The following is a 26,721-nucleotide window of genomic DNA, read 5'->3' as shown; positions in this document are numbered from 1 at the left end:
GGTGGAAGTTACATTTGCCACTTTTTAGGCTGGGCCCTGAGATGTCCCATGCAATCCTCACATTCTTCTGAATTCAGAGGATACAGTGGAAGCTTCTAAGAAGTCCCAGAGAATGAAATCCTCCACTGGACTATGATGTGAATGAGAAGAAGGAAATACGTGTTGGGGCCCGCCCTGTGGCCTAGTAGTTAAGTTTGGTGCACTCTCCTTCAGTAGCTTGGGTTCAGTTCCTGGGTACGGACCTACACCACTCCTCAGCAGCCGTTCTCAGGCGGTGACCAACATACAAAGTAGAGGAAGATTGGCAACAGCTCTTAGCTCAGGCCAAATCTTCCTCAGCAAAAAACAGAAAGAAAGAAAGAAAAAGACAAAAACGTGTTAAGCCAGTGAAATTTGCTCTTTTTCAGATTCAAAAACTAGCATTCATTACCCTAAATAATACAGTAAGAACCTAGTGATGATTCTGCCATGACTACTTTTACAGAGAAAGCTGCCACAATAACATAGATAAGTATGAGACAATAAACTTTAGGATGGTTTACAAATTTTCTTTTTGCCTGTCCCTACACAATATACCTCCTGTCCTGTTGAATTCAGATCGAGTATGTGACTTACTTTGGCCATTGAAATGTGAATAGAGCTGAAAGTTTTGTTTCTTTCTAGAAATGAAGATCCAAAGTGAGCCACACATAACATTCTCTTTTTCCTGGACTGCAGCAGTTTTCAGTGTTCTAGAGTAGTTGCTCTATCTGCCTGGATCCCGGTGGACAGATGGCAATGACTCATGAGCAGAGCCCATAAGCGAACCCAGAAGGACGTGTAAAATGAGTGAGATATACATCTGAGTTGATCAAGCCACTGATATTTAAAGGTTGCTTGTGGTCATCTCACCTACTTTTTCTGATGTAATTCAACTGCTATAAAGAAATATTCTTTGTTCTGATAGGCTGCATGATTACTCTGATCTAGTAGTAGGAAAGACCAAAAGTTCTAGGCATGCCGGCGGTATCCTGAGAGTTGACTCAGACCCACCCAAGAAATTTGTGTAAATCAAGATCTTACCACTTACAAAACTGAGTATATTTTATGAGTGTTGCCTTCTATTTTGGCCATTAAATAAAGGCCCCTAACCTTTTTTTGTGGTATTTGCCCTAAAGATTTGGGTATATGGCCGTAGCCATTGTTTCCTTTTGGAAATAAAGAATAATAATAAAGTAAAATAACCCGAACCTGCTTTAAAGTCCATGAGCAGTTTATTTTTTATGTCCCTGTAATTATTTGTCATCTGTGGCCCAAATCTTTTCTGCTGAAATACTTTACACTTGACTCTATCCAAACTTATATAAACAAGCAAGACATAGAAGGTATATAAAACTCCCTTTATCAAGGTATTAAGTTATAATATGCCTGAATATGTAATTCAAATATCTTAAAATAATGCTTGAGAGCCTACAATTCAGAGTCTTTATGATCCAGAGTTCTTCGCCTATATTTATGACCCATTTCAAGCACAGAATTTCTCGCAAATAAAACCAAGTAAAGGTTATCAGGCTAAACTTTAAAAATTACTGCTTGATATTGCATTAAACACAGGCAAATTATGTTTTCATCTATTTCATTCAGAAATATACAATCAATTATACAACAAATAGATGTATGTGGACGTTGACAGTGAAACTATTCTTATTTGCTTGAACGACAATATGACTTAGTAAATGAATATATGGATTTCTCTTCTCCATCACACTCTCAGGCACATTATCATGAATTCTGCCTTAATCACCATGAATTCTTTCCTAGCCAGCTATTATATCTAAAATAAATTATCAGCAACATAAATAATGGGCTACATGAGCTCTATATCACATGAGCTAGATGATGTGAGATACGATTAATAATAGACTCCATCCTTAAATTCTATAAAGCCATGAGCCTTTAAATTATAACTAGGCTGCAGAGCAGTAACCTATCTGCCTATTAATTATATCCCATAACAGCAATATACCTGCACTAATTAGTGATAGTTGAAGAAACAACTACGGCTTAATTAAGTGTACCATCCTAATAATGAAATCTTAAAATAATTGAAATTTCTGTCTAGAGGCAGTAACAGTTATTGTCATTAGAAAGGAAGTCAAACATGGCCACACTAAGCAAAACTGATTCACAAATGACACCGAACCTCAAATTAACAAGGACAGTCGCAAACCTTTCTGTGAAAGGCCAGTTACTGAATATTTTAAACTGTATGTGCCATATGAATTTTGCCACAACTACTCACATCTGTCACTGTAGCACATAAGTAGCCATAGATAACATGTAAAAATAATAAAGTTGCTGTATTCCAATAAAACTTTATTTATCAAAACAGATTGTGGACCTGATTAACCTTGTGATCTGTAGTGTGATAACCTCCAACATAGGATCAAATTACTGAATTCATCTTTACCACATTTCTAGATTTTCTAGTACTATAATCTCAGTTCCTGTCCTTCTCATCCCTCATCTTTGATGTCTAAGTTTTAAATACCCTTGTTATATACAATATTGGAATAAATTACATTAAATTGTATTTAGCACACATTTTCCTTTTTGTTTATAATTTAGCATTTTTGAGGCATTAAGGTTTAGGGTACAGTAGCGATTTAGACACTATGGAAAGGTGTGCTAGTTTTTGTAAACATTAAAAGATAAATGACCACATTGAAACTGTGCAATATGACCCACCAAAAAACGAGTAAGGAAGAGATTGAAACCATAAGTAATACAGTACATGAAATATCTTCTTAATGTGAACCCCTATATTGTTTTATGAACATGTCATTCCATTAGGATAGAAATTTGGGATGTAGATAATACATAAATTTTACAACTTCTTGTCTGATATAAGGATGTCTTTTTACCAAGCACTGTGTGCCTGCTCTCATTCAATGTCTACCAATTACAATATTCCGTGTATATCATTGAGAATTCCCTGTGTTCTGTCTTCTTTTCCATTTTCCCTCATGTCAGTCAATAATTTTCACTCAAAATTAACATCTATTAACAGTAAAGCAATTAAGACCAATCAGGAAGCCTTGTGACAAAAACAATGGTGTGGAAGGTATGCATCAGAAGGCAATCCTACAGTTGTTATTCAGTGTCTTATCTAAACTTGTCTCCTGCAGGATTTATTTGGTGCCATAGTCAATCCTTCTCCCTTCTGCATCATTTGCTTTTTTCTTCTGTGCATTACTATCCCCATATGAATATGTTTTTATATACCACATTAAAAAAATAAAATTTCCAGTGCCATCCCAGTGATATAGTGGTTAAGTTCATGTGCTCCACTTTAGTGGCCCAGGGTTCACCGGTTCGGATCCCAGGCATGGACCCACACCACTTAGCAGCAGCCATGCTGTAGTGACGTCCCACGTACAAAATAGAGGAAGATTGGCACAGATGTTACCCCAGGGACAATCTTCCTCACCAAAGAAAATGAAATAAAACTTTCCCTCATCCCACGTATTCCACAAATACTGAGCCACTTCTTTGTTCTCCTGCTGAGCAAGCTTTCTTTAAAAATTTATTCAAAAAGTACAATGCCTAGTAGAAGCAGCAAGAGAGGGCATTTGTGTTAGCCTGAATGATAGCCTCTGAAGATATCCCAGCTCCTGTGAATACGTTGTTACATTATATGGTAAAAGAGATTTGCAGATGCCATTAAGTGAGGCATCTTTAGATGGGAGATTACCATGGATTATCTTGGTTGGCCTTAAATGCAATCACAAGTGTCACAGAGTGAGGGAGAGGAATCTTTGACACAGAAGACAAAGGTTATGTGATGATGGAAGTGGAGAGAGATTTGAAGATGCTACACTGCTGGCTTTGAAGATGCAGGAAGGGGCCATGTGCCAAGAAATGTAGCCCTGGAAGTTGGAAATGGCAAGGAAACACATTCTTCCTGAAGTCTCTGGAGGGAGCATGGCCCTGTTGATACCTTGGTTTTGGCCCAGTGAAACCAATTTCAGATTTCTGGCTTCTAAACTGTAAGAGAATAAGTTTGCATTGCTTTGAACTACCCTGTTTGGTGTAATTTCTTACAGTGACCATAGAAAACTAACAACATTTTTTCTTGTTCTTGGATTTAAAGCGAGTTCTTTTAACACTTCCACATTGTATCATAAACCATCTATTAGCGGATGTCAAAAGATACATTTTATCAGGTTAATGAAGTACCTTTTTAATCTTAGTTTAAATAAGAGTGTATATATCATGAATTCATAGTGAATTTTGTCAAATTCTTTTGTATCTTTATCTGTTAAAATACATCTTATGTGTCTGTATTGAGATGATGTGATTTTTCTCATTTAATCTGGGAACGTGGTGAATAATATACTTTTTAATTAGATCTCAATTATAGAAAATTAGATTAATCATTATACTTGATTTATGACACGCTTTCTCCCTGTGCCTATTCAAGGTCAGCTTTTACACATAGCAAATTAAATAATTACTTTCACAGTGTGAGAAGCACTCAGAATGCACTACCTCACCTAAAAGCTAAAACCTGGAGAATAACCACTTCTAACCACGTAGTTTTGCACTCCCAAGTCAGCCCCTATGTTGTCAGTGTTTGAACCACAGCTTCTTTTTCCTCCACATCACCAGCTGAAATCTCAGCTCAGCACTTCACCCTTCCATCTGTTGTTTTGTAGGGCTTCTTACAGTATCACCTTGTGCACGTACATCTTTGAAGCTGGCCACACTTGAGGGGACTTGTATGCTCGTATGTGGCCTTCTTCTCTGTGGTTATCTCCTGCTTGGCAATTTGTCTCATGAGTCCTATACACATTGGTGCCTCAGTCTCATCTCTGTGTCCTCAACACAGGGAAACTTTACTTTCTGTTTATGCTCTCTTTTTTCAAATCAGTATTTGGGAAGTATTGTCGGGGGAAAAAAAAACCTTTAGGAATGTAATTTATCTTGTGGACTTATTTCCTCCTAATAATAAACCACATCAAGCTCTGTATGGCTTGGTTGGTCTGCAATGCTTTCCAACAATTTTCTTATATGTTTTGCCCTGCTTTTATAGCCGTCTTCAGCACTCTTGTTCACTGTGAGCTACTCTATCAGGACCTGAACCTGAAATCCTCTAGTATGTATTTAAATGGATAGTTGTATAGTTTATGTTGCATTTCTTGTGTTTCTAGTGAGAGTCTTTAGGTTTTCTATTTTGCCATAATTCTGGAATTAAGGACCCATTTATCTCATTCTAATCTAGTTTTTTATCCATAATTTTAGTGAAAGTATTCTTTTAATGACCACCAATAACTTCTATATGGGCACTATTCACATTTCCCAAAATCTCAGCCGCATTTCAAATAATTGACAAGTTCCTCCTCTTCAAAACATTCTCCTTTATGCATTTCTTTAAAAATATACCAACCTGGACTTCTTACTACTGACAACTATTTATTTTCAGCTCAGTTTTAACAGGTTTATTTTCTTGGCTCATTTTGTATTAACTTCTATTGTGTGTCTAAAACCTTGCTTGGGTGATCTAACAAAGAAAGTCATTATTCTAAATAGCTCATATATGTTGATAACTCCCACAATTTTATTTCTACCTCTGACTGTCCCCTAAGCTTCAGACTTAGCGTTGTTTAATCACTGCCTTTCATTTCTCTTGTGCAAATAACACACAGTCCTGTTACTTCTTTCTCCAAAGTAGATCCCAAATGCATTCACTTCTTTCTATCACCATTGCCACTATCACTATCAACAGCATCATTATCATCAATATCATCATCTCCATTCTAGATTGGGACAATAGACTTTTGCATCCATTCTTTCTCCCTAGCATTGATTCTTCAAAGAGCAACATCAAACAGAACCAGAGCCAGACAATAGTTAAAACGGTAAAGATAGATTTTATTTAGAAACGCTTGCAATAGGGTAAAAGAGACTTTAGTATAGAGATGAGCTCAACTCCAAAAGCAACAAAGAAGAGTGGGAATTTATCGCCAAATAGCAGGTTGGGGGGAGGGCAGTCAGTTGATGGAAAATTATTAAGAGAAGACATCAAGGGTAGGGAGAATCTTTCTAAACCAACTTAACAGAATTCTTGCTGAAGGTAGGCCTGTGGGATCAGATACCAAAGGTGTTCAGATATCAAGGGTCGGGCATTCTCTCAAACTGGTTTAGCAGGGTTCTTGATAAAACTGGGCTGTGCAGGCCCAGCAAGGAATGGGCCAAAGCCAAGGCCTAATCGAGAAGAGGGTCAGGAAGTTTGGTCAAGGACAAAGTCTTTATCAGTAACCACAGTAGTTTTCTTACATTGAAAATAAGGCTTATTTACATTATTCTGTAACCTTCCATTGGATAAGATATGTTAAAATCCCCAGTTGTAATATGTCTATTTCTTTTTTCATCTTCTGTCATTTCTGCTTTCTGAAAGTTTTAATTTGGCACATTTTATTAATATCTATTGTCTTTAATATAGAATGAAGCCTTTAGTATAATACATTTCCCTTCCTCACCTTGTTACATGTATTTTGTCCTAAATTCTGCTATGTCTCAAATAAAATTGTGATACCTGCTTCCCACTCTTGCTATCAGACGGGAGCAATTGTTGGTCTTCCTTTTATTTTAAACCTTTCTGAATTGCTTTGTTTAGGTATGCCCCTTTCCCATGAAATGGATTGCATTCTGCTTCTGTAGCCAATCTGAAAATATTTTTCTTAATGATGAGTTAAGCCCATTTATATCTCTGATACATTAATATGCTGGTTTTCAGTTCTGTCCTATTATCTTTTACTATATAAATTATATATTTAAAATCTTAACTGTATTTTCCCCTTTTTTGGTGGGATTTGTTTGGTATTTATAAATGTCCATATGTTAAGCCTTGTCATTATCTTATAAAACCTCATAATAAAATACACTCATCCTTCAGTGTATTTTAATACTCTATGGATTTCTTCAATGAGTAAAAGTAATGTCTTCTAGTAACCTCTTTTCTCCTGCCTCCCTTTTTGCCTGCCAGTTACTTTATTCACCATCTTTTTAATGTCAGTTTGATACTCCTGAGACATTTATTAATATTCTTCTTTTACTTTTCTTCTCCTTTCTTCAATTTGCTGTGAGTTGTATTATTTCTGCCTTTTAGCACGTTTAGTATTAGCAAAATGTTTCATTACGCTTATCCCCATTACTTAGTCTTAATTCTAAATTTAACATAGTTAATACTTATCCACAAGCTTCATGCTGTGTTTGTCTGAACCTCATGTTTGCTGTCGGTAACTAGGAGATTTCTTGGACAGATCCTAGGAACTGTATTTCCACAGTTCCTGAATGCCCATGATGCTTTGTGTTCATTAGATGTGATGCACAGTCTGAATGAATAAAATGTCATTTGGCTACCGTGGGGTTTTTTTTTTTGGTAATTATTAAAACAATGCTTCATTATCTTCTTGTATAAAATATTGCGGTCAAGAAGTCTGCTGTCAATATGAATTTCCTACCTTTTTACCTGCATGCTCAAATAATTTATGTTATATCATTATCTCAATTTCCTTCTTTAGAAAAAAGAAGCCATTACACATGCGTTGCTCTCTTTTGCCTAAATTCTACATTTAGAATGTTCTTCTCAAATGTTTTTCATCTCTCCATTTCTGGTTTACAGTTTCACTCCTATTTTTCTCCTCTATATCTTTGTGTTTTGCATCATTTCTGTTTGACACTATGTTCCTTCTAATTAAGTCTTTATTTCTGAAAATAATTTTCTGAAAATTGTCTTCCTTGTCTCTCCTGTTCTTACCTTTCACCAGATTATTCTCCTTTCTCTCTCTCTCTCTCTCGCTCTCTCTCTTTCATTCTGATTCTCTGATTAATTTCGATGTAGTTTCTGGTGTTTTTCGTCAGGGTATGTGTCCTTCTCTTGGGGTGAGTAATTGTTAGTGATTTCTGGATGTAGTCTGTTGATCGCAGAACGTTTCAACACTTCTCTTTGTCTTTATTTTCTCTTTGCCGTTAACTCTGGCCAGTTCTGCTCCATGCTGCTAAGGATTTGGCTAATTACTCCTGTATTTTGAGTTTTAAGTTGTTACTTGTCCCCTGGTTTTGTTGATGATGTTACCCTGGGTTTTTCTATTACCACTCTTAACTACCCTGCCTGCTGTTTTGAGGAGATCCAGGTAAATGTTAAACAACATGTCTAAAGATTGATGCCACGGTCTGCTGTTGAAAGTCTCTGCAGTTTATCTTATTTAATTTGCTCATTAACAAGAAGCTCTACAACAATAAAATAATCTCATTTTAAGGCAGTAGTCAGCAAAATATAGTGTTTAATATCTCAATATACTTGACATTATATTTTATCTGAAAATAAATAATAGTGAAACACTTTTAGTTGGTCTCTGCCTTAGCATAATGTTATTTTTTAAATAATGTAATAAAAATTAAATATAATGTGGCCTTTTTCAGAGAAGGTATTTATTTCTAATGTGGTAACAAAATAAATATCTACAGATGGAATGAATTTATCTCCCTGAGGTTTAAATGAGAAACGGATCTTATTTCTCATTGGCTTGTTTATATCCTAGGTGCTCTTAGTCGTATAATTATCCACTTTTATTGGCTCACATATTATATCTTGCTTTGTTAGTCTAAAAACAAAAATATTCTTAGAGTCCATAGTCAGCGTTTGCTATGTTTCTTACTACAATATTTGCTTAGCACAAACTTGATGCTGAGTCTACTCATTTATCATGACTAAAAAAGCGGAAATAAAATTTCTTAGAATTGGCTCTCTGACATGGTGAAATGACACTAATATGAGCCTTGTTGTTCTTCATCTATAGAATAGGAATAGTACAAACAGCAAACCTCCAAACTCTGCCATGTGAAAAAATTACGAATTGTGTGAGTGCTTCTGGGAGTACCTGGTATTGAAAACACATCTGCACATTTTGTCTTTCACATCCTGTAATAGTTTAAAATAGTTTTCACAATAAAATAGTTTGAATGTGTTAGTCATTATTGTACATATTCTCTAGTTTTTTTCTATTAATACCTTTGTTGTTCATATTTTGAACTATATTTTCATAACCTAATATAATGCTGATTTGCAGAAAAGGAAAACAAGGGCAATTTTCTTCTTTGGTGTTTTTAAGTATACATTTCTAAACCCAAGAATTCTGGGAAGTAAGATCATAACAAGCTATATTATGGAAACTCATTTTTTCAAAATATGCCTTCTAAAGTTGAAGAAATAAGAATCCTTCCCCACTCTCCTCATATGTTTAAGGTTTTCTGAGTAATGCTGTGTAGATAACCAGTTCAAGTTATGAAAAATAACAAAACACACATTCCTTTGTAACCAATGCAATATAAAGACAAAGGAAAGCATCAGTTGAAAATGGAAGTTTTATAGTATTTGCAATTGCTAATATCTCAGCTATTCCCTAGCACGTAATTTGTAGAAACATATTTGTTTTTTCACAGGCCATTTCTTACCTATGAAAATGATAATATTACTGGTCTCACTTACTTTTCTGACAAAATTTCAGCAAGATATTGTATCTTCTGTATAAATGCTATAAAATATCATGCACAATATTTTTGTTACTCTTACTAGATACTATTACAAAACTTTGATTTCTTGCATAGTTTTGTGTTTATTTCAATGTTTATAAATGCAGTAATTCTAAAGCTAAGACTTGACTGTTATCTTGATATGGAGAAACTTTTGAATGCTCAAAAATAAATTTTTTTATTGCCTTTTGTATAGGTTCTGGGAAGAGGATTAGAAAAAGACAACACATCAAAAAATTAAGAGACAGAAACAGCTTTTTTTGTTGCTGGTAAATTTAATGAAATCTTATGTTATTCGACTGGCAAGTCTCATTTCTTTGAGTGTCTCAGTGAAGACTGTCAAAAATCATCAAAATTCAACACAACAGAGTAAAAGCTAATAGCCTTTTTGTTATACCAAAACTAAAAGGATTGGTAAGACTCAAAATGAAACGCTATTACTGAAAATCTTCTTTTATCTAATGCTTTGTGCAGTGAGTGAAAATTGAACAAATACATACTCTTTTCATGGTGTTAAAGTGAATTCTGACACTATTAAACAAATATTCTTTGGTCCTAAAACCTCCTCAATACTTTTTCCACAAGTAGTATTATTAAAATAGCCTATGTGATTCTATCCCATAATATTCTGACTACTATAATATAACTGTTTTCTATGGAATAAAAATGAAGCACCCTCTCTAAAAAACACTATATTATGATGAAGAAGGAATTCTTGGAGCTGTTACCATCTTAAAGAAATTTATATTGTAATCATCCTCTGACAATCTCTAACATAATGAATACCTCCCTTCTTCCCCATTCCTAGAAGTTCTTACCTAAATAACAAAAAAGCAATAAAGATAAAATACCTGGCAGGAAAAAATCTCAAATCCATTCATATTTCTCAAGAAATGAAAGCAGTTAAAGAGCTATGATATAATCCATATTTTTTGTTTATTGACGACTAAAGCAAAATTCCAAATAATAATGACTTAACTATGGATTTGAAGGAAGCAGTAAATCAGAGCATCATCCAAGTGAGTGTTATCAGATAAAGGATTTATCCTTTGGAATTACATTATATGTGAAGTATATTTCATAATATTCATTCCTTTATTTATTTACACATTTTTATTTATTTATTTAACATATACTCTTTGAGTACTAAATATATATCATTCATTACTATAGATGCTTAGCTAGTCTGCTAGAACTGGAGCAGAGAAAGAACAAGACAAGTCTGGAACAACTTTTTGATGTAAGAAAGTATGAAAGTCTCAAAAAGTGATGAAGACATGCCAAAGAACATTGGAGCTAACTTGAAGTGGCTCTCAATGCCCAAAACTGGTATAATTTGGGCATGAAAAAAAAAATGATGGTAATGGGTGATTAAGAAACCAAATACACATGAATCCATACTGATATAAATTAATAATTGAATAAGTAAATGGAAAGGGGAGAATGAAAAGGCCTTCCATACAGCAGAATTCTAATTAACAACTGTAGAGGATATAGTGGAAACAGAAACTCAGTACTTGGCAAATACCATATAATCGTTTCAGGCAACAATGCTAAAATTAGTGGGAGAAATTATGATGAGAAACAACATTTTACATAGTTTCCCAAGTATTTGCCAACAAAATACCTATTTTAAAAATAGTAACTTTAACGTGGAGATGTTGGATGGACAACACCGTAACCAAGTGATCAGAGAGTTAACATCACCAGAAATGAGACATGGTGACATCATATGCCTCCTGTTATGATGCACCCAGAAAGGCAAGCTCAACATCGTAGTATTGTCAAATACATTATCTGAATATAACCATGGGGAAATATCAGAAAAATTCAAGTTTCAGAATAATCTACAAAATAACTTGCTATTTCTCTTCAAAAGTATCAAGGTCATGCAAGACAAAGAAAGACTGAGGAACTGCCCTAGAATAAAAAGGCTGAAGAAACGTAACAACTAAATGCAATATGTGACCTTGTTTTGATCCTGGTCAAAGATGACTAGCGGGAGCATTAACAGAATATGTGAATAAGGTCCATAGATTAATGATTAATACCATATTAATTTCCTAATTGCAATAATTGCATTGCTATGTATGGTGTTAATGTTTGGAGAAACTAGGTGAAGAATATACAGAAATTCTTTGCAAATTTTTGCAAGTCTGAAATTATTTCAAAATGAAAATTTTAAAATAATATAGGAAAAACAGTATTTCTTAATATTCTTAAGCATTGTGCTAAATTATGAAATTCGTGATCCATCCCTGAGGGCTTTTATATTACAGTGTCTAAGATATAAAGTAAATGTAATCAAATAAGCAAAAGAGTGATAGAATGTGTGAGGATTATGAAAAAATGAACCACGTGGTCTGTTAGCATTTAACCAGTAATATCACAGGTCAGGCAAGACCTCTCTGAGAAAATGAAATGCAAGATGGTAACTCTAGGATGGAGAAGGAACAATTTGATTAAGGAGTCAAACAAGGAGTCTTCCATGACAAGGTGTTATCTTGTGCAAAATCTCTGACAGGGGAAAATATGTATTCTAAGAATCGAAAGAGGCCTAGCTCACAGTGAGCCAGGGAGCTGAGTGGCATCTGTGGTAGAGAGCAGGGCACGGCTCACATCGTGGAGGGCTTTCATGTACATGTAGACAAGCTGAAAAATTTGTGATGGGAAGATGAGGTTCTTCCTGCCACATGAATTTTGTTCACTAAATAGTGGGAAGGGCCATCAGCTTAGCAGTATTTGTGTGGGAGCTTTGTAGAAGGTTGTCAAGGTAAATAGTGTGAGAGTGAATACGTTGTGAAAGTCTAATAGATTGCTTGGCACTATCGAGCATCCTTTCAAGATTCGTAACTCTGAATTTAAAGCCAGACAATTCAGTTTAATTCTGTGATTTTTTTTTCCCTTCGAATTCTTGAGCTCTTTGGATGCTAGCACATAGAAAACAAGAATTTGGAATCAATTGGCTCACTCAGTAACCTGGGTCTAGATCAAAAATTGAGAGAGAAGTGGTTAAAAGCGGGCTTATCATTTTGTTAGAGACACGGTCCCTGAAGGCAATATCAAGGAACAAGAAATTCTAGACCACATGAGAATGAAATTAGTCCAAAAGAGGAAAAGAAAGGGACAAAATACGCTATTGCAAATTGAATCAACTGAGCATAATTTAAGAAGGAGAGGGAAGTGGATATATATTGTCACCCAGGATTAGTAAATCAAGGAGAATGTATTAAATTTCATTGTATGCTGGGCTCTATACTACACTAACTATAAAGAAGAAATAAAATACCTGATATGTACCTTAAAATATGTAATTTAATAAGAACGTATTTGGTAAGTACATAGAAATACATAAATAAGAACAGATTAATCCAGTAAGTATTGAATGACTATCATATGTCTTATTTCATTTATCCTCCTATTATTTCTGTAGGATAAGTATTACTAACTAGATGGATTAGTTACAAAGAGGATAGCGTAACTGAAAGAAATCGGTAGCTGGATTAAGGTTTACATTCATTAAGTGATGAATCTATTACTAGACTCGAGTTTCTCTCATAATAACAAACTACCTTCTAAACAACAAAAGGAAAGGGTTTGGCTGCTTATTTATATATACTTGGTCTTAATTCCCAAAGTATATTAACACGGAGTAAAGAATAAGTGCTTCGTTGTTTGACGTCTTAGAGTCAAGAATTTCAAACTTAAATCATTTCATTAAGTTGGAATACGTTAGGCTGTCTTATGCATGCTTAAATCTGTTATTATTTTTGGAAAGTGCTGTATTTTCCCAACTCCCTTTCTATTCTATTTTCTTAATTATCATGCTTCTTTTTTAATCTATAAAGAATGAACCTAGTACTCAATTCATAGGTTTGTTTTTTCAGGTACAAACTCTACTTAAACAATACCAAAATACATGTGATAACCATTTGTGATAGCAAATCAAATTCAAAGAGAAAAATGTCTTTCAGAGGCATTGCCAACCAAGCATATGCCATTTATTTCTAACAGAGAACATTTCTATGTGTCTGGAAAATTATAAATTGATATGCTATAATGAGTAAGACTCCATAATCCTCAGAATACTAGAAAGGAAAATATATATCTCTGATGTTTTTCTTTCCATTCTTCCATCTAAAAATTGTCCCAATCTCAGGAGAAAGGCTGTTAAAATTGATAGCTACATTTTCAACACAATACATATGACAACGACTCAGAGTTTTAATATTTTGGAATTGTAACCTCTCTGTTACTTAGAAGAGGTATCATAGAGGTGAAGGACTCTGTGTCAACCTTTCTTAATATGTCAGCTAATTTTTTCCTGAATCACTCTAGAAAAAGGAAAAAAGCAACAAATCCTTGGAAAATAAAAACAAAAGTGTAAAAAGAATGGGTTAAAAACATTTAAATTACCACCTTAGTTTTCAGCAAAAATTTAAACTTTCAAAAGTATAAAGAAGTGTGCAAACTCTTGAACAATAGTCATGAAAATATAAAGTACATATCTGATAAAAATTCATCTGCTTGTTTCATCAAATGTGTTTAGATTGGAAATGAATGGAGAGCTTATTTCACAACTCTTCTGGGTTGAAGGTAAAAACTTTCTATTCCTTAGGAAAAGAAGAAAAATATATTGGTTACAGGGAAGCATTGAGATTCATTCATCCAAAGCATTCCAACATAGGAATTAACTTAGCGACATCATCAAAATGGTATTTAGAAAAAAATGACCATAATTATTTGAGCTTGGTAGAGATAAAAAAGCAAGACTAGAAAGTTATCTTTTTTAAAGTAGTACTTGAATGGATAAACTTCAAAAAGAGAATAAAGGTTGAATGTCTATGCACTGAAATTGTTTGCTATTTAGTTTTTAGCTCATTGTTTCAAATTGCCGTCTTGAACTTACTGACTGTATTCCAATTAAATTAACCTTGCTCTTCACACTGATTTTCCCGTTAGTTTCTCTTCTTCTCAATTTATCTCACAATGGCATTCTACAGTTTATTCAATAAGTACTCAAAAGAATGTGTGATGTGCATGGCACTGAACTAATCATTAATTAAAATATACAAACTATTAAAGAATATATTCCCTGCCCTCTTAAAGTTTATAATCTAATTATCTTGATATTTATAACCTATGTTCTCCTATATTTTCACTAATCTTTTTTTCCTGGTCTCTGAAGTTTTTATATTAGCTATGCTTCCATTGTCCCTCTAATTCAATTTACCACAAGGATGATGACTTTCAGCTGTGTTCTCAATTCTGAAAAAGAAATGTGATATTTCTTACCTTCAAATACACTAAATTTTAGTCTAAATGACAAGGAAAGTCTATATAGCCAAATTCATCATGAATTAGGAAGGATTATCGGAATCAAAAGGTTGGAAATGAGGGGCCAGCCTAGTGGCATAGTGGTTAAATTTGCAAGCTCTGCCTCTGTAGCCCAGGGTTTATGTATTCGGATCCCAGGTATGGACCTACACACCGCTCATCAAGCCACACTGTGACAGAGTCCCACATACAAAATAGAAGAAGATTGGCACAGATGTTAGCTCAGGGCCAATCTTCCTCACCAAAAAAAAAAAAAAAACAGGTTGGAAATGCTATGGCACATGAGCATGAAACAAAACAGAATTAAATTCCACCTGAATGGTGCATAAAAATATGTGGGCTCCTTTTAACCCAAATAATTTTTGGAACTTCTCCAAAACCCGACCCTACTATGGCATTATACTCCTGTCATTATTTTATTCCATCTCATATTTTGGATTATTTTCTCTCTTTTTAACCCTTCTTGTTCAAGTAATTATTTCCTAGAGACAGATTCCTTTGCAAGATTTTGTGACTGCACCAACACCAAAAGTTACTATACAATTTGAGCAAGACTATGTTATCTAGAAATTTATCAGTTGCAAAAAAATTTCCCCAACTGCAATTTAGAAACTATGACATATCCCATGAAAAGTTGCAAAAATAATAAGATGAATATCATGTACTTGTAGTTCAATCTATGTACATATGTGTTTGTGTGTAAATTTTGAACTGATTCAAAAATCTCTTGGAAACACCATGATGATTCACCAGGGGTCAGTAAATTATTTATTGCTTCTACAAAGGGCAAGATAGTACATATTTCAGGTTTTGTGAACCTTTTTGTAGTCTCTGTCACAACTACAAAACTCTTCTGATGTAGCATAAAAGCAGCCACAGACAATGCATAAATGAATGGACACGGCTATGATACAATAAAACTAGTTTCATATAATTTTATGTGTCGTGAAATATTATTCTTCTGTTGATTTTTTTGCAACCATTTAAAAATATAAAAAACATTCCTAATTTGCAGGCTGTACAAAACAGTCAGCAGGACAGATTCAGTGGGTGGGCTGCAGCTTGCTGTCCCCATGCCTCATTATAAATATGCCTGCCTATGTCTTCTAAAAGCAAGGACAATGATGCACCCTATAGTTATCACATGTGGACATTATACTAAATATTTTTTAATTATAGAAATAATGCAGGGTGTATTATCCTCAGAGGAAAAAAATCAAAGAATTACAAATAACACTGTTCTTTGTTCGTTTATCCCCAGTCACCGTTGCCAGTGAGGTTTGCATACTTCCGGACATTTTCCAAAGCAATCACTTAAATTTATGGAAAAACAAACTATCGTGTATTTTGCTTATTAACCATCTACAAAGTAAATGGATATACAAGAGCGCTACAATTCCTTCACTCCCTTTAAGAGAGAACGTGCTGGAGACAAAGAAAGAAGGTAGGTTTCTATGTAAGCAAATTGATGCTTTCCAGGAGGCAATTCCTTACCTAAGGAATGGTTTTAGCAGAATGAACCTTTATTTCTAGGATTGGTTATGGTAAACAAACCTAAAATCCTTTGACCTATAGGGTATAGTTTCATGAGCCATCGGAAGATGAAAAGATATTTCAATGCAAATGCCTCCTCTGTAGAGGTGAGGTGACTGCACACTTTTCTTAGGAATATCTCTTATCCTTGGCTAAAGCACAGCTCATGGAAGAAGTGGCCAGTGGTGCCTCACAGGTTAACCCTTCCATGTGTCATAGTGTATTTAGCCATTTTTCTATTGATAGGCATTTAGTATATCAATATATTTACAAAGATCTAAGTATTACCAGAAAAGAAAAGCTGCCATAGACATTCTTGTACAACATTTTATGAGTACACATGTTAGTATTTCACAGATGAGGAAGGAAGATGCATTTATAAGGTATGCATGTTGTGGGGGCCGGCCCTGTGGCCAAGTGGTTAAAGTTCTGTGGGCTCCACTTCAGCAAGTGGGGTTCACGGGGTCAGATCCTCAGTGTGGGCCTACTCCACTCATCAGCCTTGCAGTGGAGGCATCCCGCATACAAAATAGAGGAAGATTGACTCAGATGTTAGCTCAGACTGAATCTTCCTCCCAAAAACAAAAAGCGTATGCATGTTCCAAAATTTGAGATGTCAAACATTGTCATCTAAAGTGGTTTTACATTGTAGTTGGCAATCCAATATTATTAAACTTTGAATTTTTTGCTAAACTGATGGATTAAAAATATGACTTCCTGAAATCTCATATACCACAGGAAGGAGTATAAACTGATACAATTGATTTGGAAAAAAAAATTGTCAATCTCTAATTAAGTAAATATCAACATGTCTTTGCCTCTAAAATCCTTGGATAGGTACACACCTTAAATAAACCTATGCATGTATTTTTCAGATCACATATCCAAGTATTTTTATATCAACTTTGTTCCAAAGCACCCACAATTGCAGACAATCCAAATGTGTACAAAAAACAGAATAGAAAAATTGTCCTCTATATAAATGATGAAATACTATAGAGCAGTGAAAATAAATAAATTACAGCTATTGCAACAACAGGGATGTTTCTCACACACACATGTTGAACAAAAGAAGTGTGCTACAAAAGAAGATAATTTCATATAAATTATCAAAACCGGCAAAACTAAGGTATACTGTTTAGAAATGCATGGTGGTGTATCTTTCTGAAGTAGAACAATGAAATTATACTGAAAGATAAGGTAATAGATGCTTCTTTCAGGAAGGGACACACGGAAGACTCTGGGCTGCTAATAATATGCTAATTCATGGTCTAGATCGTTTTACAGAGATTGGTTTTATAATTATTATTTAAGCTTCACAAATGTGTCTGATTCATTCTTTTGCATCTCAAAATAAAATGTTCTTTCTCAGAAGTTTAATTTGCTTTATCTGATTACAAAGGAATTTAAAGGTCTTTGAACCTACTGCTTTGACTCTTTCTGTAAATGCCTATTCATAGGTTTTTACTATTTTTCTATTCAAATATTTTTTATTTTCCTAAATGAGTTGTAGGTGTTCTACTATAATCTTTTGTGTATATATTTTAAATATTTTCTCTTAGTTTATCAACTATCTTTGAAATCTGTTTATGACCTTTTTACTAGTAGAGAAGACTTTAAATTCAAGGTAGCCAAATTAATCTATTTTTTTCTCATGGGTGTTGATTTTTGACTCTTGTTTAGGAAAACAAGAGAGAGTCATATCTTATGTGGGTGTACTGAGTGTGGGAACTTGGGTCAATGATCAACTGGCGTTATGTGGACACACGTTGCCCCCTGGGCATGTTTTCCCACCCTGATGAAAAAATGCTCTCACTGCAAATGGGGCAAAGTGTGGGCTACAGGAGCATGAAACTCTCTCCTCCACCAAGCAGGTTTCTGAGAAAAGCAAGGAATCTAGCAGAAACTCACTGTTCAAAAAGTGAATGCCAGGTCAAACAAAAAGAAAAAAGATCAACAGTCATTTGGAGAAATGAGAGATGCCAACATTATAAGTGCAGAGGGCAAAATTTAAAATAAAATAAATTTTAAAATATAAATGGAGGATCCATACAATAGCATAGGACAGACATTAAAGAGCAATAAGAAACGAACTACCAAATGAGTACAATTAATATCCCCAGAGGAATGCAAGAAGTTATTGCATTTATAGAAAATAAAAGAGAAAAGCTAAGAATGAGGTTGTTGAAATAAATAATGCATACATGATCATCTCTCAATAAATAATAATCAATTGAATACATACAAGCAAAAAGCCTGAAATATTCTTACCCTAAGCTGGCACACTAAAATAAATGGGGTCAAATGAACAGCATAAATATCCTTCTTTTTGGACACCTTCCACTTTTTCCCCCAGTTCCACTCCTTGCTTCTCCACTGCACTTTCTGCCCTGGAAGCTGCTTGGTATGGATTCCATCCAAAAGGGGCTCCCTTCCCCTCCAGCTGCTGGCTGAATTCAGTGGAGTAAAGCCAGTGACTCTGATTTGAGAGAAGCAGTAAGCAAGATCAGGGCATTTCAAACTCTGGCTTCCGACCAGTGACTAGCTTTATTCCTAAAGCATAGATTATTGCTTTTCTCAAGATGGCTCTACTCCCTCTTTCTGTTGAGTTCAACTTGCCCTGCCAGTGGTCCTTTAAGTCAAGGAGTGATAAAAATCTCCACACACACTAACCAAGGCAATTAACAGCTCCTCCCCTGTGTTCTTTCTCATCCCTTCAACAACTTTATAAACAGTCTCCAAACTGCCTGCATTATACTTGTTTAATTTACCATCAGTTTCTGTTTATGACCCTGACTAACTCACGAATTTCCTAGTTACAGAAGTTGATGGACTTAGAGTATTTTTTTTTCGTGTTCAAAGCTAGAAGGTAAATATTTTCTATGAAGAAAGTGAAGCAACGGAAGTGACAGTTTGGTGTAGGGCTGCACTGCAGAACTATGGCTATTAGAAATACAGTTTCATTTTTCTGACAGTTTGTTCTCTGCTGTCTAGGAGATTTACATTTTCTTTTCCTATGGAGAAGGTCAGAGTATGATGGATTAAACATTAAGAATAACTTTAAAAGATTGTTTAAAGCAAAGCATGCCCTAAATGATAATATTTCTGAAAGCCTTTATTTTGAAATTCTCCACTTAAGGTCAGTGATTTAGAAATCAAGTCAAAATCTTGTTACCAAATGAATGCACTTGTTGATATTAATAAAATATTAAGTATTCTAAATGATCATCTAGATCAGGTTTTGACAGAATGCCTGGGGTCTTTGAGTAACCAGTTTTCACAATTCCTGGCTCTCTTTTTTATTGTTGAATTTGAAAAGGAAAAAAGAAGAGCAAAAGCGTTGGTAATTTACTCACGAAAGCAGACACAAACAACACGGGAAACTGTTTAAAAAGGACCATAACAGAGAAAAGGTAGTAACAATTGATTAAGAAATAAAATTCTTAGATTTTGGTATCCTTAGAAGAATATCTAGAATTGTGAAGGAAAAGAAACTTGAATAAAATTCGGATTAGTCTTTACCCAGAGAAGAATAATTTAAGGTCAGAAAAACCAAAAAGCGACCAAAGGCCAACTCTCTCTTTCACTAGGTACTCCTACGTGAAAAAGGCTAACATTCTCATCTCTAGACATCATTGTAAGAGAGTCTAAAGTCTGGGTATCTTTAAATGCATGATCTGGGGCAAATAGAAAACAAATTTAGTGCTAGATCACTTTAACGTCATGCAAACTTCTGGTTGTGTGTCACCAAACGTATTAGACAAATTGCAAAGCAGGCATAAAAGAGTCAACCCAAAGAGCTGTGACTGTATTCAGTGAATCTGCAGGTTTGGGACTCAAAGGTGGTGCTGCTTCTTGACTTTTCTACTTTGAGAAATACCAAGTACATGTCCACCATGTGCTTATGCACGTGGACTGCTCTTTGAAATTAACAATACTATGAAGACTGGTCTATGCCTAAACCATATTCAAAGAAAAATAACATAGTAAAATGACTGTGGCACTAATATATCAGCAGGAGTAATAATTCTTGATTACGTCACATGCATGTTAAAGATAAATGTCTGGAAACATGAGGCACAATTTTAAATAATGCATATAATTTTAAAATGTTAACATTATCAAAAGAACATTTATCTTCTCAAAATATTAGCTTTCTCAAACTTAATCTTTCCACATAAAATAATTATTTAAACATCAAAATACTCCCCAAAATACTGCAAATATAATGGGATAGTGCATTTTGATATTTATCCTTTTCCAAGTAGAGATAAAAGAGATGCGATAAATATTTCTCAGTGAATGATGTAAACATCTAATGTGCTTACTTGGGTCTTTCCCAATCATGAGATAGATAATCTGTTATTAGATTTCATTTAAAAATTACTTAAACCTTATGAAGGGCAACTCAGCTCAGGGCAATTTAGCTTTCTTATTCAGATGTTGCTATTGTTTATTAAAATTATTTTCCTTGATAATTTAAACATTTATTACCTTTAAAATAATATTTAAATTTAACTCATTTATAGTTTACTCATTTTATTCCATTGAGAAAGGAAAATATCACTATAGATATGAAAACATATTGCTATATAGACATCCCAATGTATATCACTAAAGAGGTAAACATTTGTTCTAGCGTATATATTCTTACATATACTGCATTCAGAACAAACTAAATAAAAGAAATGCTCTCTCTTCCAGGGGAGGAATTTATTTATTCTTTCCCATTGTTGTAATCCTGAATTGATCTTTTCTTGATTTCTGTTCCCAAAATTCTGACATGATATTTACAATGCAGCAGAGATTTCAAGAAGCAGTCTGTGCAAGTGAATTTGAAGTACAGATTTAAGATACCAGTGTATTCTTAGATCCATTGTCAATATGCAGAATAATAGAGTTAGAATGGTTCAAAGAGACTATAGCAAAACAAGTTAAAAATTAAGTTGATAATGACCTAATAAAAAACTGAAAGAGAAAGTAAAATTTTTACAAAGAGGACTGTTTATTAGAACAAAAAATACAAAATATATTATAGACATAGAGACATAGTAAAATAGTGTAAGTAATAAAGACAGTAACATTAAAAAATAATAGAAGAAAGATGCCATGAAACAATGAAAAATTATTGAATCTAGAAATGTTTAATAGAGAATAAAAATATCAAGGCATTATTAGACAAAATTACTCACGAGAATATGAAGAACAAATAACACAGAAAAAAACTGAAAAATCTGACAAAATGGTCTTATTCTTAGTTTTTCCATAGCAGAACACTGTCTAGCTATCTGTGGAAGTGAAAAACTTAACAGTTTTACACAAAGTCAAAATGCCCTAATCACCTGAAGGTAAGAGACAGACATCTTCAACCATTCAAGAATTTAGGAGAATAAAGCATCTAGGAGTCCTTTTTGAACAGACAATTTAAACAGAATTATGCTAATGAAAATATAAAATATTAAAGATTATTTCCTCGGGAGTTAATATAAATGACTGAGAGAATTAAATCTATGTCGTTATTATTGAGGTTAGAATATAATGTAGTTTTAATAACATTTAACATATGGATATGCTGTACCTAACAACAACTTGATAAGAGAAGGTTATAAAAAGTATTCTTACGAATCCTGCCTAAGGTTAAAATATCAATTAAAAACATATGCCTCTGCTCTTTCTTCTAATTAGAAACCTTCCACAAGAAGCACACTCTTTTTTCTACTTCTTCAGTAAAAGTTTCCTGCCTAATTCTAGGATTCAGTGTTAGAAAGCCCAATTGCTATCAATACAGGCATACCTTGGAGAGGTTGTGGGTTTGGTCCCAGACGACTACCATAAAGTGAATATTACAATAATGCTGATCAAATAACTTTTTTGCTTTCCCAGTGCCTATAGAAGTTAAGTGTACACTGTAAGGTAGTCTGTTAAATCTGAAATAGCATTTATGTCAAAAAATGTGTGTATTTTAAAAATACTTTATTGCTGAAAAATGCTAACAATCATCTGAGCCTTCAGCAAGTGGTAATGATTTTTGCTAGTGGAGGGTCTTGCCTCCATGTTAATGACTGCTGTCTGATCAGGATGGTAGTTGCTGAAGGCTGGGATGAATGTGAAAATTTTTAAAAACAAGACAACAGCGAAGTTTGCCACATCAATTGACTCTTTCACGAACCATTTCTCTGTGGCCTGCGATACTGTTTGCTAGCATTTTACCCACAATAGAACTTCTTTCAAAACTGGAGTCGATCTTCTCAAACCCTGCCACTGTTTTATCAAAGAAACTTATGTAATATTCTAAATCCTTTGGTATCATTTCAACAATCTTCGCAGCAGCTTCACCAGGAGTAGATTCTATCTCAAGAAACCACTTTCTTTGCTCATCCATAAGAAGTAACTCCTTATGCATTAAAGTTTTATCCTGAGATTGCAGCAATTCAGTCACATCTTAAGATCTCACTGCTAATTTTAGTTCTCTTGCTATTCCCACCACATCTACAGTTATTTCCTCCACTGAAGTCTTGAACCCGTCAAAGTCATCCATGAGGGCTGGAATCAACTTCTCCCAAACTCTTGTCAATGTTGACATTTTTACCTCTTCCCATGAGTCATGAATATTCTTAATGACATCCAGAATGGTGAATTATTTCCAAAAGGTTTTCAATTGACTTTGACCAGATTCATCAGAGGGATCACTATCTAGGGCAGCTGTAGTCTTACAGAATGTATTTCTTAAATAATAAGACTTGAACCTCAAGATTACTCCTCGATCCACAGGCTGCAGAATAGTTGTAGTGTTAGCAGGCATGAAAACAACGTTAACCTTATTGTACCTCTCTATCAGAGGTCTTGGGTGACCAGGTTCATTGTCATTGAACAGTAACATTTTGAAAGGAATTTTTTTTTTTTTTTCTGAGCAGTAGGTCTCAAGAATGGGCTTAAAATATTTAGTAAATCATGTTGTAAATAGTTATGCTGTCATCCAGGCTTTGTTGTTCCATTTATGGAACACAGGCAGAGTAGATTTAGCATGATTCTTAAGGGTCCTAGGATTTTCAGAATGGTAAATGAGCATTGGCTTCAAGTTAAAATCACCAGCTGCATTAACGCCTAATGAGAGTCAGCCTCTCCTCTGAAGCTTTGAAGCCAGGCATTGACTTCTCTCTAGCTAGGAAAGTCCTAGATGGCATCTTCTTCCCACCTAAGGCTGTTTTGTCTACTTGAAAGTCTGTTGCTTAGTGTAGGCACCTTCGTTAATTATCTTCACTACGTCTTCTGGAGAACTTGCTGCCGCTTCTGCATCAGCACTTGCTGCTTCACCTGCCACTTTTATGTTATGGAGACGGCTTCTTTCCTTAAACCTCAGGGACCAACCTCTGCTAGATTCAAAATTCTGCAGCTTCCTCACCTCTCTCTGCCTTCACACAACTGAAAGAATTAAGGCCTTGCTCTGGATTAGGCTTTGGTTTAAGGGAATGTTGTGGCTGATTTGATCTTCTATCTGCACAATTAAATTTTCCTTTATATCAGCAATAAGGCGATTTTACTTTCTTATCATTTGTGTGTTCACTGGAGTAGCACTTTTAATCTCTTCCAAGAACTTTTCCTTTGCATTCACGACTTGTCTGTTTGGTGCAAGAGGCCTAGCTTTCAGCCTGTCTTGGCTTGTGACATGCCTTCCTCACTAGGCTGGATCATTTCTAGGTTTTGATTTAAAGTGAGAAATGTGTGACTCTTCATTTCAGTTGGACACTTAGAGGCCATTGTAGGGTTATTAATTGACCTAATTTAAATATTGTTGTGTCTCAGGGAATAGAGAGACCGGAGGAGGGGGAGAGAGATGGGGGAATGGCTGGTCTGTGGAGCAGTCTGACCACATAAGACATTTTATTAAGTTCACTGTCTTGTATGGGACAGGTTTGTGGTGCTCCAAAACAATTGTAATAGTAACATCAAAGATCACTGGTCACCGATCACCAGAACAAAAGCTATAGTAATGAAAAAGGTTGAAACATTGGGAGAATTATCAAAATGTGGCAAAGAGACACAAAGTGAGCAAATGCCATTGGAAAAATGGCACCGACAGACTTGAATGATGCAGAGTTGGCACGAACTTTCAAATTCTCAAAACGGCAATATCTGTGAAGCATAATAAAGCAAAGAAAAAAAAAAAATGAGGAATGCTTGTATAAATAAAATTTACCCACATCCCCTTCATCAGAATAAATGTATTAGCTGCTTACCAGTCTGCCATGTTCCTTGTTTAATTTTTAATTGGATCAAAACTTGGATGTGGAAGAGGGTGCTATGTATTGAGACTCCCTCCACCTCCATCTAACACAGCCAATATCTCCTGCAGGGGCCAGGAATATCGTGAATTAGAAACAACGCATTATTTTAATTGAGGTAAAATTTTCAAATCTTGGAAGTGCACAGCTCTGATGTTTACAATCCAATGAGTTTGGACAAATTAAAACATTCATATAGTCAACACCCATTCAAGCTACAGAACATTTCTGTCATTCTGGAATGTTTCCTTGTGCCTTTTTCGCTTGAATCCCACTCCCACATCATATAGATGCTCTGTTCTTATTTCCATAACCATGGATTAGTTTTGTCTGTTCTAGAATGTCATATAAATGAAACTGTATAGTACGTGATTTTTTTACTCTGACGTCTTTTCTTCAACATTATATTTTATAGAGACATAAACATTTTGTTACACATGTCACTAGTGGATTTGTTGTTGCTGTTGTTAATTCTGAGTAGTGTTCCATTATATGAACATATACAATTTGTTTATCCAGTCTTCTGTTGAGGGATGTTTGAGTTGTTTCAAGTTTTAGAATATTGAGAATGAATCTACTCTAATAAGTTTTGAACAAAAGTGTTTATCCGGGCATAGGTTATTTTCTTGAGTACCTAACTAAGAAAGCATTTCCTGGATAAAATGGAAAGTATTTTAAACTTTGTTAAGAAACTAATAAACTGTTTTCCAGAATGTTTGTCCCATATTATACTCAGAAAACACAAAAGATTTCTGGTTGTTACATCTCCACACATTTGGTGCTGTCAGACATTTTAACATTTTTTTTAAAACAATACTAGTGTATGTGCAATGGTACATCATAGCTTATATTTTCATTTTCCTAATGAATAGTGATGTTTAGTACCTCTTCCTGTGTGCATTGCATATCTTACTTTGAGAAATATTCCAAGCTCTTGACAATTTTGGGGGAGGTTGTTAGTTGTTTTATTACTGATTAGTATGACTTTTTAACATATTCTAAGTATACATTATTTTTGAATATACTTGTTGCAAATAATTTCTCTCATTTTGTGGACTGCCATTTAAATTTTCTTGATTCTCTCTCTTGATAAGAAGAAAGTTTTATTCTGAAGAAGCCCAATTTATGTATCTTTTTCCTTTATAGCTATGTTTTTGTTCATTTTCTGTAAGAAAGCTTTACCTACCCAAAGACACAGATTATTGTCCTATATGCTTTATAATGTTAGTTTTATGCTTAAGTTTATCCAACTCAAATTGGATCCATCTCAAATTTGTATATGGTGTGAGGTAAGAATGGAAATTCATTTTATTTCCATAAATTTGTCAAGTTGTTCCAATTTTGTTGTAAAGGTATTTATTTTCTATTTAATTTCCCTTTGACTTTGTAGAAAATCAATTCATCATACACATGTGAGCATATTTATGGATGCTCCTTTCATTTACTTGCTAATCATTACGCCAATATAACACCCTCTTGAATAATGCAGGTTAATAATGTCTTCAAATCATTTAACTTGAGTCCTTTGACTTCGTTCTTTTCAAGATTGTTTTGGTTACTCATGTTCCTTTTCACTTCCCCATAAATATTCATATACATTTAAGCATCAAATTTTTTATTTTTATTTTGTGTTAAAATCTGCTGTGATTTTTACTGAGTTTGAAATGAATTTGTAGATCTATTTAAGGAGAATGAGCACTTTAATATTAATGATATTTCAATATGAACATGTATAGCTCTCCATTTATTTAATGTTTCTTAAATTTTATCAATAATTTTTGTAGTTTTCAAGGTAAAATTCTTGCATATATTTTGTTACATTTATCCCTAGACATTACATGTTTGTGATTATTCTATTGTGAATAGAATTTTTATTATAGTTGTTCATTGCCAGTATGTAGAAAAACATTATACTTTTATATATTAACCTGTTTTTGGCAAACTCAAAACATTTATTTATTAGTTCTGGTAGTTTTTCAAATAGATTCTTCAG

Source organism: Equus quagga, chromosome 3 (genome assembly GCF_021613505.1).
Source record: "Equus quagga isolate Etosha38 chromosome 3, UCLA_HA_Equagga_1.0, whole genome shotgun sequence".
NCBI lineage: Eukaryota > Metazoa > Chordata > Mammalia > Perissodactyla > Equidae > Equus > Equus quagga.
The sequence above is the reverse complement of the archived record's forward strand: the minus strand, read 5'-3'. Positions refer to the sequence as shown.